The sequence below is a fragment of the Octopus sinensis genome, linkage group LG15, assembly GCF_006345805.1.
Source record: "Octopus sinensis linkage group LG15, ASM634580v1, whole genome shotgun sequence".
NCBI classification, from domain to species: Eukaryota; Metazoa; Mollusca; class Cephalopoda; order Octopoda; family Octopodidae; genus Octopus; species Octopus sinensis.
Genome location: NC_043011.1, coordinates 34,998,024 through 35,013,992, shown reverse-complemented (window position 1 = coordinate 35,013,992; position 15,969 = coordinate 34,998,024). Strand labels below are relative to the sequence as shown.

Here is a 15,969-nt window from a genome sequence, read left to right as displayed (position 1 = left end):
AACTGACTACCGTTTCTCATACAGATGGCCCCCTTTTCTAATAGTGTCACCATCCTCTAAAATATACCAATATTGTTAACTGACATTATTATCTCCTCAAAACTAATACTATGATAAAGATGTATTAGATACGTGAACTTGAATATATCAGGTTATTAACCAGCAGAGTAGGCCTTATCTTAGTGAAAGCTTTGTACAAATCCAATTCCATAACACCAATGAAATCATGTACCTAGCAATAACCACTGCTGAACTACCATCTTATTGTTATCCAGAATCAATTGTATTTTTGTTTTATCTTCAACTTTGCAGGCCCTCCTTAACTGATGAGATTGATGTCATCCATATCCTACACAAATATCTGCATATAAACGTTTGGAAGGAAAAAAAATGTTTGCAGCAAGAGGAACTCTGTTAAAAGTACCCAGGGACCACATGGCAAAAATAAACAAAAAAAAAACTATAGTTTAGCCTCCCTCAGGTCAGCTCTGATGAAGATCTATGATCAAACCTATTCCAACCATGACCAACACATCAATGAGTTCTTCAGCAACAGAAAAGTATCTTATGAAACTACCATTTTTACATCTCAAATTGGCACAGGCATGATGAGGCTAATGAACTTCCCAGCCATGTGGTTTCAGGTTTAATCCCAGGGTGGCACCTTGAGCCAAGTGCCTTCTACTACGGCCTGGGTCTGACCAAAGCCTTGAGTTTCTTTCAGTTTCCACCGACTGAAATTCAGTGTGTGTGTGTGTGTGTGTGTGTACATCCACGCTTGTCCTGACATTGCCTGATAGTTGCAAATGAATGCCATTCATTTCCAATATTCTGCATTATTAAGCTTTGTTTGAAATACAACTCGAGATAGCATGTTTCAATTTAAATACAAACACTTTAGCACTCAGCATTCAGATTACCCTATCAACTGTTATGATACGGCACTTAAAATAGAGGTATCTACAGATAATCATTCAAGCATGAAGAAGAAATATTTGTAGAAAATTATAGAAAGATGAACGTAGTGGGGGGGAGGGGCGATTGGGAAATTTGTTTCATATGAGATATAGAGAGCTGAAAAATGACAAAAGTTTGAGAAAGAAAGCAAAGGAGAGATAGAAAGAGAGACAAGGCGAGAGCTTGGAGGTTCAGTACCACAACCTTCAATCAACCAATGCCTCAAGAGTGGAATTAACAGGTAGAAACTACAAGGAAGCCCTTCATATGTATGGGAGAGAAAGAGAGAGCTGGTGAGCATGTCAATTCAGTACATTATTATGTCAACTGAGCAAGAAACGGTGTCATTGTTTACTTTCTGCAGTGAACTGCTCCATAGTTGGAAACTGCAAGGAAGCCCTTCATATGTGTGAGAGAGAAATAGACAGCAGGTGGGTGTAGATGTCAGTTCAGTATATTACTATACCGATTGAGCAACAAATGGCATTATTGCTTTCTGCAGCAAACAACTGCTCCATAGTTCAATTGACATAGGACCAATGGAATGACAGCTTAGTAGAAACACTACTTAGCAACTGGAAGAGCATCCATCTGAAGAAAAATCTGCCTAAAAACTTTGTCTAATCTACAACATGGAAAAAAAAAGCAGGCATAAAAATAGTAATATTGTACTGTGATACAAAGGGAAAACTATATTGACAGATATTAAAATTATTTTCTAAAAGTGGGATTCCTTTTGCAATTAAGGTTAGTGCTTAGTCAAACACACAATATATCCACTAATAAGAAATAGCTTCACAACCTACGAGTACGTCACCCATTTAACTTTCAGTCTACTCAGCCATGAGAATGAAGAATTTTCATCTTGTATTTATTTTTACAAAAATTCATTAGCTATCCACAGTTATTTATATTATGAGGGAGAGGGGTTTGGAGGGTGGGTTAGAAAAGCAACCATGCTCTGAACTTTGACTTGCAAGAGATGAAACACTTAAGTCACAAAACATTTGCAACTAGAAGTAGTCAAAAACATCTACAAGATCTACCAACATTTAAAACATGCAACTCTGTGACACTCCCTGTGGTGAGTTATCAAGCCTGTACATAACATTAAACTATAGCAAATGGAGCCTCCATTAGTTCCTTTGAAAAATATTCCAGTTGTTTGATCAACTGAACTGAATACTCATAATGTTATAGTTTAGGCGGTTGAGTACCCAACAAACACCTGTACTCTTAAGATAATCCTCAAACAAATCACCAGCACAGTGTAACAAGACTGGTTCTTTAAATTGCAACAAGTACAGCCTGTTTGATGTGCTTCCACTCAATTTCTGCCAACCCACTTTTGCTCACCTGGCTTAGAGGACCAAGATGTGGTGCATTGTTGTAATCAAGAAGACGCACTCACCACAACAGAATTGAGATCCTAAAACCAAGGTACCACATAAAAAGCATTGGTGTAGGTGCTGGTGACAGTGCCACGTAAAAAGCACTGGTGAATGTGCCACATAAAAAGCACAGGTGATGGTGCCATGTAAAAAGCACAGGTGATGGTGCCATGTAAAAAGCACCAGTACATGCAACCCATGCCAGTAAGGAAAATAAACATTACTGTGCAATGAGACTAAACCTCAGACCTTATATGACAGTGAAGTAAACTCCTCAAATATTCAACCAAGTGTGCGCATGCACACACACATAGGTCAACAGATCCCAGTTGAAAATCTAAGTAAGTGTAAAAAAGAAACAAACTAAAGCAGTGCCACAGTTTAACTAACCGATTCTCATGAATGTGTCTGTACTTTTAAAAATAGAATCCACAATTGGCAATAACTCAGGTTTAATTAAATAGTTCTGTGTACTTTTACACAGTATCAGAATCGCGTTCAGACAAACTGCCAATTCTTGACAGAAATTTATATTCAATTGCTCTCATTCTGGAATATGACAGTGACTATAGGCACAGACATGTGGCCAGGAAGCTCGTTTTGGATTCAATCCCACTGGGCAAACACCTTGGGCAAGTGTCCTTCACTATACCCCAGGGCTGAACACCATCATGTGAATGAATTTGGTAGATGGAAACTGTTTTCTCTCTACCACTACTTGATAACTGGTGCTGGTTTGTTTATGTCCCCACAACTAAGTAATTCAGCTAAGAGACCAATAGAATATGTATCAGACTTAAAAACCAGTACTTGGAGTCAATTCATTCCACTAAACCATTCAAAGCAGTGCCCCTGCATGGCTACAGTCCAATAACTGAAACAAGTTGAAGATAAAAGATATATTTTATCAAACCCTGAGAGATAAAAAGTCAGCACCAGCTGGATTTGAACCAGACACTAAAATAAATGGAAACTGGTATTCTATTCTTTATTTTTCTAATGATTTCAGTATTTGGATTGTGGTCATGCTGAGGAACCACGTTCAAGAGCATCATCAATTATAGCATCTCCAGTACTCATGAAAGACAGAAGGCAACATCAGGCATTTACAACATCCGTCAATTTTTCATAAGTTGAACGATGAAAGCTTTGTGGGGGAAACAACTTGTATATGTGAAATTCTATTTCAAATATACAAAAACTTATAGAAACTTTTCTAATGTTGTAACAAGTCTATGCAGGTGAATAAATCATATACAATAACATGAGTGGTACCAGCATTTAAAACCAGATAGAACCACCAAAGATGATCTCGAGACTACCAAGTACTCACAAGATAAGACCGAGCCCCCCTCAGTATTGAAGGATGAGAATAGTATATCACATCCTTCAAGAGTTTCCTCCATATGATCAAAAATAATGAGTTTTGAGCCATTTTACAGAAGAAGTATGGACAAACAAAACCTGGACGCTACACCACTACAATGCACAGAGCTCACACAGCCTATCAGTGACAGCAAAGAACATGACATATTTGGTCTCCCAAATGCTATACATCCAGGATTTAGCCTCTGATGATGCTTTCTGTTCTCATATTTGAGATTTACATGGAAAAATTGTCTATTTCTGCTAGTTTGTGTAATATAAATTAAGGCATCTTTTCAGTACAAATAGAGCTTCATTGTCTAATGTGTCCTTTACCAATTTGCTAATGTATAATGGCTGGGTGGGATTTTAAAGAAATTTGGTTGCTATATATAAAGGTCAAGTTATGGTTTGAATTTTTAAAAAATAAAAAAAAACAGGGTATAAGTCACTTAAGGAGGGGTGAGGTAGAAGTAGAAGGGCCTAGCAATATTCCAGATGTGTGTGTGTGTGCGTGCGTGCGTGCGTGCGTGTGTGTTACATAATATTGAATGCTTTTCACAAGTGGAGTTGCTGTTCCATAACAAAAGTAATTTTATTTATTGTAAATGATAGTAAATTGATTAGGATAGGCATCCAGCCATAGAAACCATGCCAAAGCAGACACTGTGGAACACAGATTCCATCAGATCCTATCCAAACCATCCAACACATATACATGCCAGCATTGAACACGGACATGAAATAATGTTTCAATGGCAATTTTAGACAAATGGATATTGTGGGCCAAATGCACCACCACTATCATCACCATTACTATCAACATTCACTAATTGAAAAATCCGTTATTTTCTGACATGATGGAACCTCAATAAAGTTGCTAAATCAGTCATATCTCCCAATAATATCCTATTGTGAACACTGGTGAAAAAAAAATCTTAAATCAAGCAGATACAATGACGCCCTCCCATCTTAAAACAAAGCTAACATGACAAGAACAGCTCCTTTGACAAATAAATAACAGGATTCAACAGAAATATGAATATTTGTATATGTAACATTCAGATTTGGTATTTTAATGTCAACAGGAAGTGGATAGGTTTACTGATGGAGACAAGAAATGAAGGTAAAGGTTCAAGAGACACTGGAAAAAAAAAAGGACTACAAAACTTATATGAAAGAAAATATATTAGAATTGGTTTACAATTTTACTATTCACTGTAGACTGGAAATTCTGCTGGAAAAAAGGTTATATAGATTTCTCAATCACATAGTTCCAGACTCAGTACCACTGTGTGACACCTTGGGCAAGTGTCTTCCACTACAGCCCTGGGCTGACCAAAGCCTTGTGAGTAGATTTGATTGGTGGGAACTGAAAGAAGCTTATCGTGTGCATGTGTGTTTTGTCACTCACCACCACTTAACATGTGATGGTTTGTTTATGGCCCTGTGACTTAGCAGTTCCGCAAAAGAGAATGATAGAACAAGTAATAGGTTATAAAAAAGAGAAACAAAGTACTTGGGACAATTTGTTCAACTAAAGAGACACACATTTCTATATTTTTAACCCTTCTGATACCAACACCATTGACACCACCCATGACTATGATACCAACTTCCTGTTCAAAGTGATCTACATTAAAACCTACCATTAAAATTTCATGTTGATTTATATTCAAACACCAGCTTAATAATAACAAAATTAATTTCCTAAAATTATTCAGCATTCTTAAAATTAACTAAAAGTCAGAAGCTGACAGAAATAGGATAACAAAAGGGTTAACCAAGGCAACCTATGTACAACTGATAAGCTGTATATTACATGTGTTTGAGACAGGAAGCAAGAGAGCTCTAACATTTAGCCAATCTAGGAAATATAGATCTACTCTCCACTATATATAGCTCACAATCTGAATCAATGGTCCAATCACATATTCTCTTTGACATTCATTTTGGCAACTTTAAAGAAAACTTAAACCACAAAGATTTCTCCCAGAAAACGCCATCAGCCTGTTACCAATACATTAATTACATTATTTATTAATACGCAGACATAATCATATATACACGTAGCATTTGCAAGCTACAACATTATTTAACAAAAGTCAATTCAAACACTATAACATATAGAAAGTGACACTATATTACGTTATAGTGTGTGTGCGTGTGTGTGTGTGTGTATATATATATATATATATATATACAACCTTGATTACAAGTTTATCTCAAACTAAACTGCAAAATATCATACATAAAAAGAAACCCACATGCATTATTTGTGCTCAAGCTAGAAATCATTTACTATAGTTGGCAGCAAGCAAATTTATTTTCCCCGGTGTTTTAAACATCATATTCTTGCAAGTTTCCTAAACAGAATTTGTAAATATGAAATAACAGTGACACCTCAGCAACACACCAGCACTGTTTATAGTGTTGCCAGGGGAATTTCTTTTACTACGCTTAACATAACAAGGCAAAAGAATATAAACATATTCAGCACTCCTATTATTTTATTGCCTACTTACTTCCACATCTACTTCAGACAAATACAACCAGGGTTGTAGATCTGTTAGAAATAGCAAAGCCTCCATCAAAACACATTTAATAATTCGTTTTTGCATTTGATTTACAAGATATTTAATGCAAACTTGTGTGTTGAAGCGAATTTTGCTACATCTCATGAGAGTCATTATGCCAATGATACAAACACACTGGTTTCACTTCTTTTGTTGTTATTGTTCAACTAGTTAACCATTTCGCCAATTAATTAAACAATTGTTTGATTAATTGTTTGGTCAATCAATCAATCAGCTAGATTAGTCAGAGTATTTTTTGACACCATTCGCAACCACATCAATGGCATGCCTTCTCTATTTCAGATCTGTGAATGGTGACGAAAGGACTGAGTAATCTGATTGAGTGATTGACTGATCAAATGATTATCAAACAATGGATTACTTTATTGGTTAAATGATCAACTAGTTTAATTGTAAAAGGAAAATAGGACCAGTGAGTTTACTAATGGCATATTGACCCTCTCGAGATACATCACAAAATAATGTATTTTGCGACGTATCTCAGATTACATTATGTCTAAAAATAAAACAGATGGTAATAAGTGCAATCTGTGATCATAGATTTGCCCAGTCAGCAGAGACAGAAGGCTAAAAAGAAAAAAGTCAGCACAATGAGGAAACTTCAAGCAAGCAGTAGGTCAATCAATCTACTAGAAATAACATACTGGCTGCCGTCATGAGTAAAATATAGATATGAGAAATAGCCAGGCTACTAAAAAACAGTAGAAGAGCAATTTACTAAAATAATCAAGCTACTTAACAGTCACACTTATACTATGAGAGAGAGAGAGAGAGAAAGAGATCATTAGCAAACTATCAGCAACACAGATGAAACCACAATAAATTTTAAAAAAAAAAAAGAAAGAGATTGCTCTAATTCATTGTGTTAAAGCACAATGAATTGGAAACATAATGGTTCCTGATAAGATCAATGACGTTAAGCAGTGAGAAATCAAGACTGACCAGTGATGGTTATTGACCATTTGGCATGATACCAATTTGGGTGATTGGCAACACACACACACACACACACACACATACACACACTACAACAAACTAACCTACTTTAAAATGGATGATCAAAAAACAATCAAGGAATCTGTATCAACACAGCTTTAGGCTTCTTCCATATTACTTTCAATTAAACCTCAACCAATACAGAAAAATGTTTTATTCTTTTAGCTTTTACTTGCTCGAGTCATTGGGCTGCGGCCATGTTGGGGCACTGCCCTGGAGTGCTTTAGTTGAGCGAATCAACCCCAGTGCTTATTTTATCTGAAGCCTGATACTTGTTCTATCAGTCGATTTAGCTGAATTGCTAAGTTACAGGGACATAAACAAACTAACACTGGTTGTCAAGCAGTGGTAGGGAAGAAACAAAGACACACACACACACATACGCACACAAGGAGCTTCTTTCAGTTTCTGCCTACCAAATCCACTCTCATAGCCTGGAGCTATAGTAGAAGACGCATACCCAAAGTGCTATGCCTGGGCATTGAACCTGGAACTATGTGGTTAAGAAGCAAACATTACTACATGGCCACAGGATAATATATTTTAGATATTTCGTAAAACAATAACTTAGTAGTTCACGGCATTTACAATGGTGACAAGGATGTATGTATGTATGTATGACTGTTGAAAGAAATACCACAAGGTATTTTTGTTCAAGAGCTCTAGTTAATGCTTCCTTGATGTAAGCACACAATATCACACACACACACAACCACACCTGTATATATATGCACATGGTGACCTGCCACTTGTAGACAGGTGTGGCCATCACTGACAAAATATCTCAACCTAGATATTAAAGACAATGGCTGCCAGCAATGCCTGAGCTGAAATTTAACGCTTTAGTATTCAAACTACTCTATCAAATGTAATGTTAATTTAATCACACTGTTTTCAATTAACTATACATTATCTCGTAGCTTTGAGATTTCAATGAGGTGACTATAAAATTAGAATGACAAAGGATAGGTGGGAGAAGCAAGATCTGGCCAGTTTGAACATAGAATAGGTTGACTATTTGGGCTGGTCATAGCCGGCTTAAATACTGAAGGGTTAAAGCCAAGACAGCCGGTACAAAACTACTAAGACTCTCAGCTACCATCATAAATAGTCCAGAAAGAAGAGTAAGATCCCTGGCTTTCCAATGAGGCAAATAATTCAGAATTTCCTTCTAGAGAAATGTCCAAACAAAGACTAAGGTTCTCTTAGCTTCCAGCTGTTCACTCTGACTTCATCCATCCTTTGACAGATTTTGCTTTTTATCCTGCAGGGTATCCAATGAAAACCACTCTCCAAGACAAGCAAGTTTGCTACAGTTGCCAGTTTAATTGCTCCAGCCTGACCATGCAACAAGTTGCATTGAGTTACATGTTAGCAGAAGCAAATATCTACACATGAGGTTCTGCAGTTTGTCAAATTTTACGTACAAGATGTTGGGTCACCTCAACATTATGGAAGGAGACACTTGCCCCCAAAGTGCTGCACTGTGGGACCTCATTCCTAACCACATAATTTGTAAGTTAGCTTCTAAAACCACACAACCAGCATACATTCAGAATAAAAATTTCACTGCAATTTAGAAGATCAAACTGTTGGTAATTGCTTCTATTTAAGTGTTCATCTCTTAGAGATGGCAGAGAAGTGGAAGGGTTAGGGTTCAGAACTAGTTAGAGTCAAGAATCTAATTGAATTCCTCCATAAAGAAAAACACAGCTTCCTATAAATTATCAAACAGATAATCTATGAAAACTGGAAGATCCTTCAACATACATAGAAATTCAAAGATAAGTCAATTCCAATATGGATACTGTATTTTGGATGTATACAAAACATCTTGCATGCACGCGCACACATCATCTGATTTTTAATAATCAATCATATACAACAGTTTAAAAGATCAATAAGATCTTTCCTGGGCGCAAGATGTTTTATACAAAATAGAAAATCTAGCAGATTGAACAGAGAAACTAATAACTTATTTTATCATCTATCCCAAGAGAGATGAAGAAAAAGACCAGCCAAAGCAAGCTTACAAGTTAAAGGAATGGCGCCACAAGATGCTTATTAAGTATGTAGTTGATTGCTCTCTATCATGGTTGTTAACTATTGTCCTAATTAAGTCAGCATTGTTTTAACGTCTACTTTTCCATGCTTGCATGGGTCAGTGTTTTCTACATACGACCAGGTCCCCAACCGCCACCATCTCCTGAGACATCAACTCCTGACTATTTCCAAGCCAATCAAACAACAAATAATCTGGACATGTTTATGAAGAGAACTGGAAACAAACATCATATGAATGAGCATTTTCTTTACAAAGATAACGCAACATGTCAAGAAGCCCAGGAACGCTTTCACCGCCATCGCCAAGGAGTATTTACAACCAGTAAACACACACACAAAGATGAAGGAAACATGAACACATCCAAACACACATATATACAAGGGGGTGCTGGAAAGTTTCTGACTTTGGGTGAAAGTACAGGAGGGTCAATTATGATTTTATTCAACATATTCCTCTCTCAGATTCACACACTTATTGCAGTGATCCTTAAGTTTTTCTAAACCCTGGAAAAGGACTCGGAAGGTTAGGCCTCCAACCAAGCTTTTCACAATACCCTTCAAGCCAGAAACTTTTCAACATCCCCCTCATACGCATGCACACGTGCGTGCATGTATATATATTTTGTTGGTTTCTTTCAATTTCTGTCTATTAAATCTATTCACAAAGCTTTGACTGGCCCAGGGACATAACAGAAGAAACTTATCCCAGGTACCTCACAGTGGAACTGAAACTCAAATCAAAAAGTAGGGAAGCAAACTAACCACACAGCCACAATAAAGTCAGTAACTTGAATTAACTGGAAAACGTTTCAATGCAACGTTTTAGGATCCAACACAACCCTTAATTCTACAGGCAAATTAGCAATAGGCTTGTAACTTTAGCATTTAAACCAACCATATCCAGTTCAAACATTCTAAGTTTTACATTCAAACTGGCCATATCTAGTCTTTCACACCTATCCTGCAATGTCATTTTAAAAATATCATCAAAACCTGAAAGCAAAAAGATAATGAATGATTAATTCAAAAAAACTTGAATAAAAAAAGCATTATATTTAACATAGTAATCTGAATGCTAAAGGGTTAAATGCTTTTAAACTATTCAGTAAAACAGAACATATGTTAGAAACTGCCATATTTAACCCTTCAGTATTCAGATTACTGTCAGATGTAATGTTTATTTATTCACGTTGTTTTGAATTAATCAAGCATTATCTCACAGCTTCAAGACTTGGATAATATGACTGTTTATTTTTAGTGACATTGCAGGGTAGGCGTGAGACCAGATCAGACCAGATTGAACATAAAAACAAGTTGAATATTTAGGCTGGGTAGTATCGCTGGTTTAAATACTTAAGGGTTAAGCTACAAGAAACCTACCAGCCAATGAAACCGCTAAGCAGTCAACAGACAAGAAATAGCAGCTAAATGTCTCAAATCACATGCTACCATCTTTAAAAAGCGGGGATACAATGGACAGAATAACTTCATTTTTGATATCAAAATGGTTAAAAAAATGTCACTGATCAAAGACTTACTCATCAGAACTGACCTTGGTAAAACATCAGTTGTTAAGCAATGTTGGGAGGACAAACACAGACACACAAACACACACATATATATATACATATATACGACGGGCTTCTTTCAGTTTCCATCTACCAAATCCACTCACAAGGCTTTGGTCAGCCCGAGGCTATAGTAGAAGACACTTTGCCCAAGGTGCCATGCAGTGGGACTGAACCCAGAACCATGGTTGGTAAGCAAGCTACTTACCACACAGCCACTCCTGCACCTATTGGTAACAAAAGAGTTAAAAACCTTACCAAAAAATTTTCCCAAGCCTAATATATGCAGTCTGGTACCTTGGAAGCAAAGACAGTCTGAAGGGGACTTATATCCCTCAAGTTATCGATAGGTGGTTGACTACTTTATGCAAGTAGAAGGAGGGGAAAAATCTCATCTCAAGTCTAACAAAATACACGAAAATTCACCATAAACCAAATGGGTTAAGTCTCCTTCAGAACATTTTACAGCTGGCACTGTCACAATAGAGTAATGTTGAAATAACATTAAATAACTGTCGGTTGAAAAGGTAATTAATGAAAAGACATTCCTAATCTAACGGTGGTGGTGGTGGTGGTGAGGAGACATCCAGAACAACTCGACATTAAAATGGCAGCTGAAGTTTAATAAATAAAGACGAGACTGCAGAATAACATGTCTTCATTAGTTCCTTCTCTCACATATATTCCAATGTAACCTCACCACCCAACTTTCAAATTATATTAAGTACAGATTTCTTTCATGTACTTCAATATTATTTTCTAATATCAAATTCCACTATTAGATTACTTGGTGTGCTAGAAAGAGCCCAATCTCCTTAAAAAAAGGAGTAAAAGATGAAAGGTACCTTGGGAAAAAAATGTAGGTCATGTTATAAGAGAAAAAAGGTTGATTGAGGATTAACCTTTTTTACCATATTTCAACTGAAATGCAATACCTTTGTTACAATGTATTTTAAAAACAATGAAGAATTTAGTAAAATAACAATCCTTAATAAGCTGGAATTTGGAACAAATTTACATGATAGAAAATTTTAATTTGGATCATTTTAAAACAGTTTGCATCATAAAACCAAAGGTGGACTCTGCCTTTATTACTGCTACTACCGTCACCAATGCTTCTCAAAGTTTGTGTTCTTGTATCACCTTCACTCGAGCCCACAAGACCCATTCTGTCTTCCTATTTGTTACTCATATCATATTCCACCCTCCAAATCCTGCAATCACTATAATTCCCTATTCCTTCTTTAGAAATTATCCTTTTGTCCAAATTTTTTCCTGCAGCCATCAATTGGCAGCTGTTCAAAGATTCATTAACTTCATCAATGACACTGATATTGGAGGGTCTGTTTAGGCTGTGGATGCACCCTCTTCCTCCAAACAAAACACCAAAGAAGAAATTCTAAGACTTATTTGAGATTGAAAAAGAAACTCATTGATAAAACGTATTTCAAAATTTCCCTCCTTCACCATACTCTATGCATGCCTACGTGTGTGTGTGTGTGTAATGTAGGGGGTCTAGTGTGTGGTGTGCAGGAGGTATGTGATACACGTCATGTCACCATCTCTCAAGTTTTATCAACTTTATGATCTAAAATGTTTCAATTTCAAGCCTGCTTTACGGAATTTTTCAATCACCAAATATTGGTTGAGATGTGTTTAATGTATCACTTAAACATTAACAAACTGAGCCAATAATTTATCCACATTGTAGGCATTAATTATCAAATACATCGACTGAAAGTGTGATACGTAGTGTATTAGACAGATATTAATAACCTGTCCTACCTATGCTAAATTAATTATCAGTGGAACAGGTGAAATGATTGTAGACACTGAAAAATTCAATTACACTCACATCATCGTGTAACTGGCCAAGTGCCTATGCTACAAACGGTGATGTAAATTGAACAGTGATTATTATGTCTGGTGTAATTGGCTGAGCAGTTGCTAAAATCAGCAGGTACTTGATTAGAGTCCCATCAGTAGGTTTGCTGGACCTTTTCAGTTCCAAACTAACAATGAGCTCCTTTCATATGGGCTCATAAGAGATGCCCTGCATCTTTGATACAAAACTCCTCATTATATCAAATTAAAAAACCTCTGAAATTCTATGCAAGAAACATTTAGTTAAATTATGTTCAAAATACCACTAAATGGAAGTAATTCTGCTAAACTCTTCTAAAAAATTTCTGAGATTATTTTCAAAAGCGTTAGTACAGGTATGGCTATGTGATTAAGAAGCTTGCTTCCTGACCATGTATGTTTTCTACTAAGCCTCAGGCCAACCAAAGCCTTGTGGGTGGATTTGGTAGACGGAAATTGAAAGAAGCCTATCGTGTGTATACATGTATGTGTTTGTATCCCCACCATCGCTTGACAACCAATGTTGGTGTGTTTACGTCCCCGTCACTTAGAAGTTCAGCAAAAAGAGACCAATAGAATAAGTACTAGGCTTACAAAGAATAAGTCCTGGGGTTGATTTATTTGACTAAAGGTGGTGCTCCAGCATGGCTGCAGTCAAATGACAAACAAGTAAAAGAGTATATATATACATACACTCACTTCTTTATGTGAGTGCAACCTTGTCTAGGCATATGGTTGTAAACAAACACCATTATAATACAAGTGAGGAAAGATATTTCAAATTTTATGTGAAAAATGTCTAGCTATGAGGAAATATTACCTTGCTTGAAAAAAAAAAATCGAATGTTGGTGACAGGAAGGGCAACAAAGAGTAGAAAATCACCCTCAACAAATTTTATCTGATCCATGCAAGCACGGAAAAGTGGATGTTAAATGACAATGACCATCAACCATGTATTTCATTAAAAATGAACCCAAAAGAATCGCCTTAAATATTTTAGTTTTAATTTATTATAAATTACACACACACACACACACACATACACAAGACCATCTGCATTAAGGTGGAAACCTTAATATCAATTCATAGCATTGCTGATAGAAACCTTAACTTGGAACAGTAGCACAGCTAAACTACTTCAAGCGCTACCAATTTGTGTCGGCATTCAATAAATTCTTCTAACTACATCCTTTTTTTTTTTTTTTTTTTTTTAAATCAATTTTTCTAATGGTGTATTTTGCAATAAATTGTCTAGTCCAAGTTTTTAAATCTACTCCAATATAATTAAGAGCTCTGCTTGTCAAAGTGTCAATGTCCTAATTATCTTGTTCAAAATGAATTAATCGTGTACAGAAATGACACTTAGTACACCATCAGGTCATCCACATTTCCACATGTCTCTCTCTCTCTCCTATACAGACAATGAGCTGGATTTGTGTTCCAATATAACGTCTTGCCACTTGTCATGGTCCTCTGCCCAACAACACAAAATCAAACCTCACCAATTCTTCCCACACCATCTTCAGTATTGCTCTTGCACCGTTCAACACTTCCATCATTCTTCATACACTTCAAATATCTGTATCTGTGCAGTCTTCTCTCTTGCACACTGCAACCATTAATTCTCAAGCCAGTTTTTCTCTCAGCACACCAGTGTTCTGTCGTTACATATCAAGTAGGGCAAAGCCTGCCTCATTTCTTTCTGCCTTTCCATATCATAAACACTTTAGTGTCTATTTTTCCAAGCTGGCATAGGTTGGACAGAGTATACTGAGGTAGATACTCATCCTGCCAGTAACACTCACCTGTTTCCAAGCAAGGTAATATTTCCCCATGGCCACATATGTCCTCAAAGAGTACTGAAAATAAATGACACTGCTCAATGCGACAGTGACACTCATTTACAATTATCATGTAATGTCAAGACAAGGGGAAACAAATATACACATACATACATCAGGCTTCTTTAGGTTTCCATTTACTAAATCCACTCACAATAATCTGGTCAACCTGGGGTTATACAAGAGGACACTTACCCAAAGCGCTACACAGTGAGACTGAACCCAAAAGCATGTGGGTTGTACTTATCTATACAGCCATGCTTGTACTACATTTATCAACCATTGTCAACCAAGTCTGACAACCACGCAGTATTGCAACTCATACGCAAGCAGCACCCCAACCTGCCCTTCGCAAGCAGCACCCCCAACCTGCCCTTCACTGAGAGAGAGAGGGGGGGAGAGAGAAAGAGATAGCAAGAAGCCCCTGTTTACCAACAGAGTTCATAGTTCCCTAAACTTTTACCACCCTGTCTTTATTCTAGCTGCTATATGTTTACAACAGCCGCCACCAATACTGGTTAGGTCAGCCCAACATTCACTGCCACTGCTGTAACAAAGTATTTAACAATAGTTTAAAATAAAAACACTAATATGAAAAACTGATTATATATTTTCAAAAGCTGATTTAAACAATAATTCATTACAAAAAAATTATATAATATTGTAAACTAAGGGGATCATAAAGGAATGTTTGAAGATTTGTTTTTGTTGTCTTTAATATTTTGTTTTACAAACATTTTGGATATTATCGCTATGCAAATCTATAAAATTCTGCTATAAATTCCATTTTAGGAAAATGGTTTTCAATAGCAAACTCACATCCTTTCGTTGCTGTTAAGTTAGATTAGCAACAACCATCATTACGATTTCTATATGGGGTATGTGTGTAGATATATTATAGATTCGTAGTTATCTAATGCATCAGAATTTTCATTTTGGTTTTATTAAATAAGATTTAGAGAAAAGCACAAACTTTATTACTTTTCTCTTTGGATTTACTGCTTTCGCTCTACACAGAAAACAGGATTACTTGTGATGCTAATACTAATGGGTCTGTATATTCAGTCAAGCATAATAATTTCAATTATTGATTTCTTTCATAGCACAACAAAGAGAAGGAATATTTAGTTGAACCAATCCCACATTAGTAACCTCCTATACAGGTAGTGCAGCCAATAAATGCCAAAGCGTAAAGGAATTTCACTTAGTTCAAACTGAATACATGAAAAGGACTTAACCAAAACCAATGGTTGTACAGTGAGCAAAAGACAAAGCCTCTATGTTCTCGCTAAGTCTGTTAGAAATAAGAGCCTAAGTTCCACAAAA

At 36.3% G+C, this 15,969-nt stretch overlaps 1 protein-coding gene across 3 annotated transcripts in view; it reads right to left on the bottom strand.

Moving 5' to 3' along the window:
* The window catches only part of LOC115219845 (SR-related and CTD-associated factor 4), a 79,082-nt gene that overhangs the window by 41,179 nt on the left and 21,934 nt on the right, over positions 1 to 15,969 (bottom strand). The window lies entirely within an intron of this gene.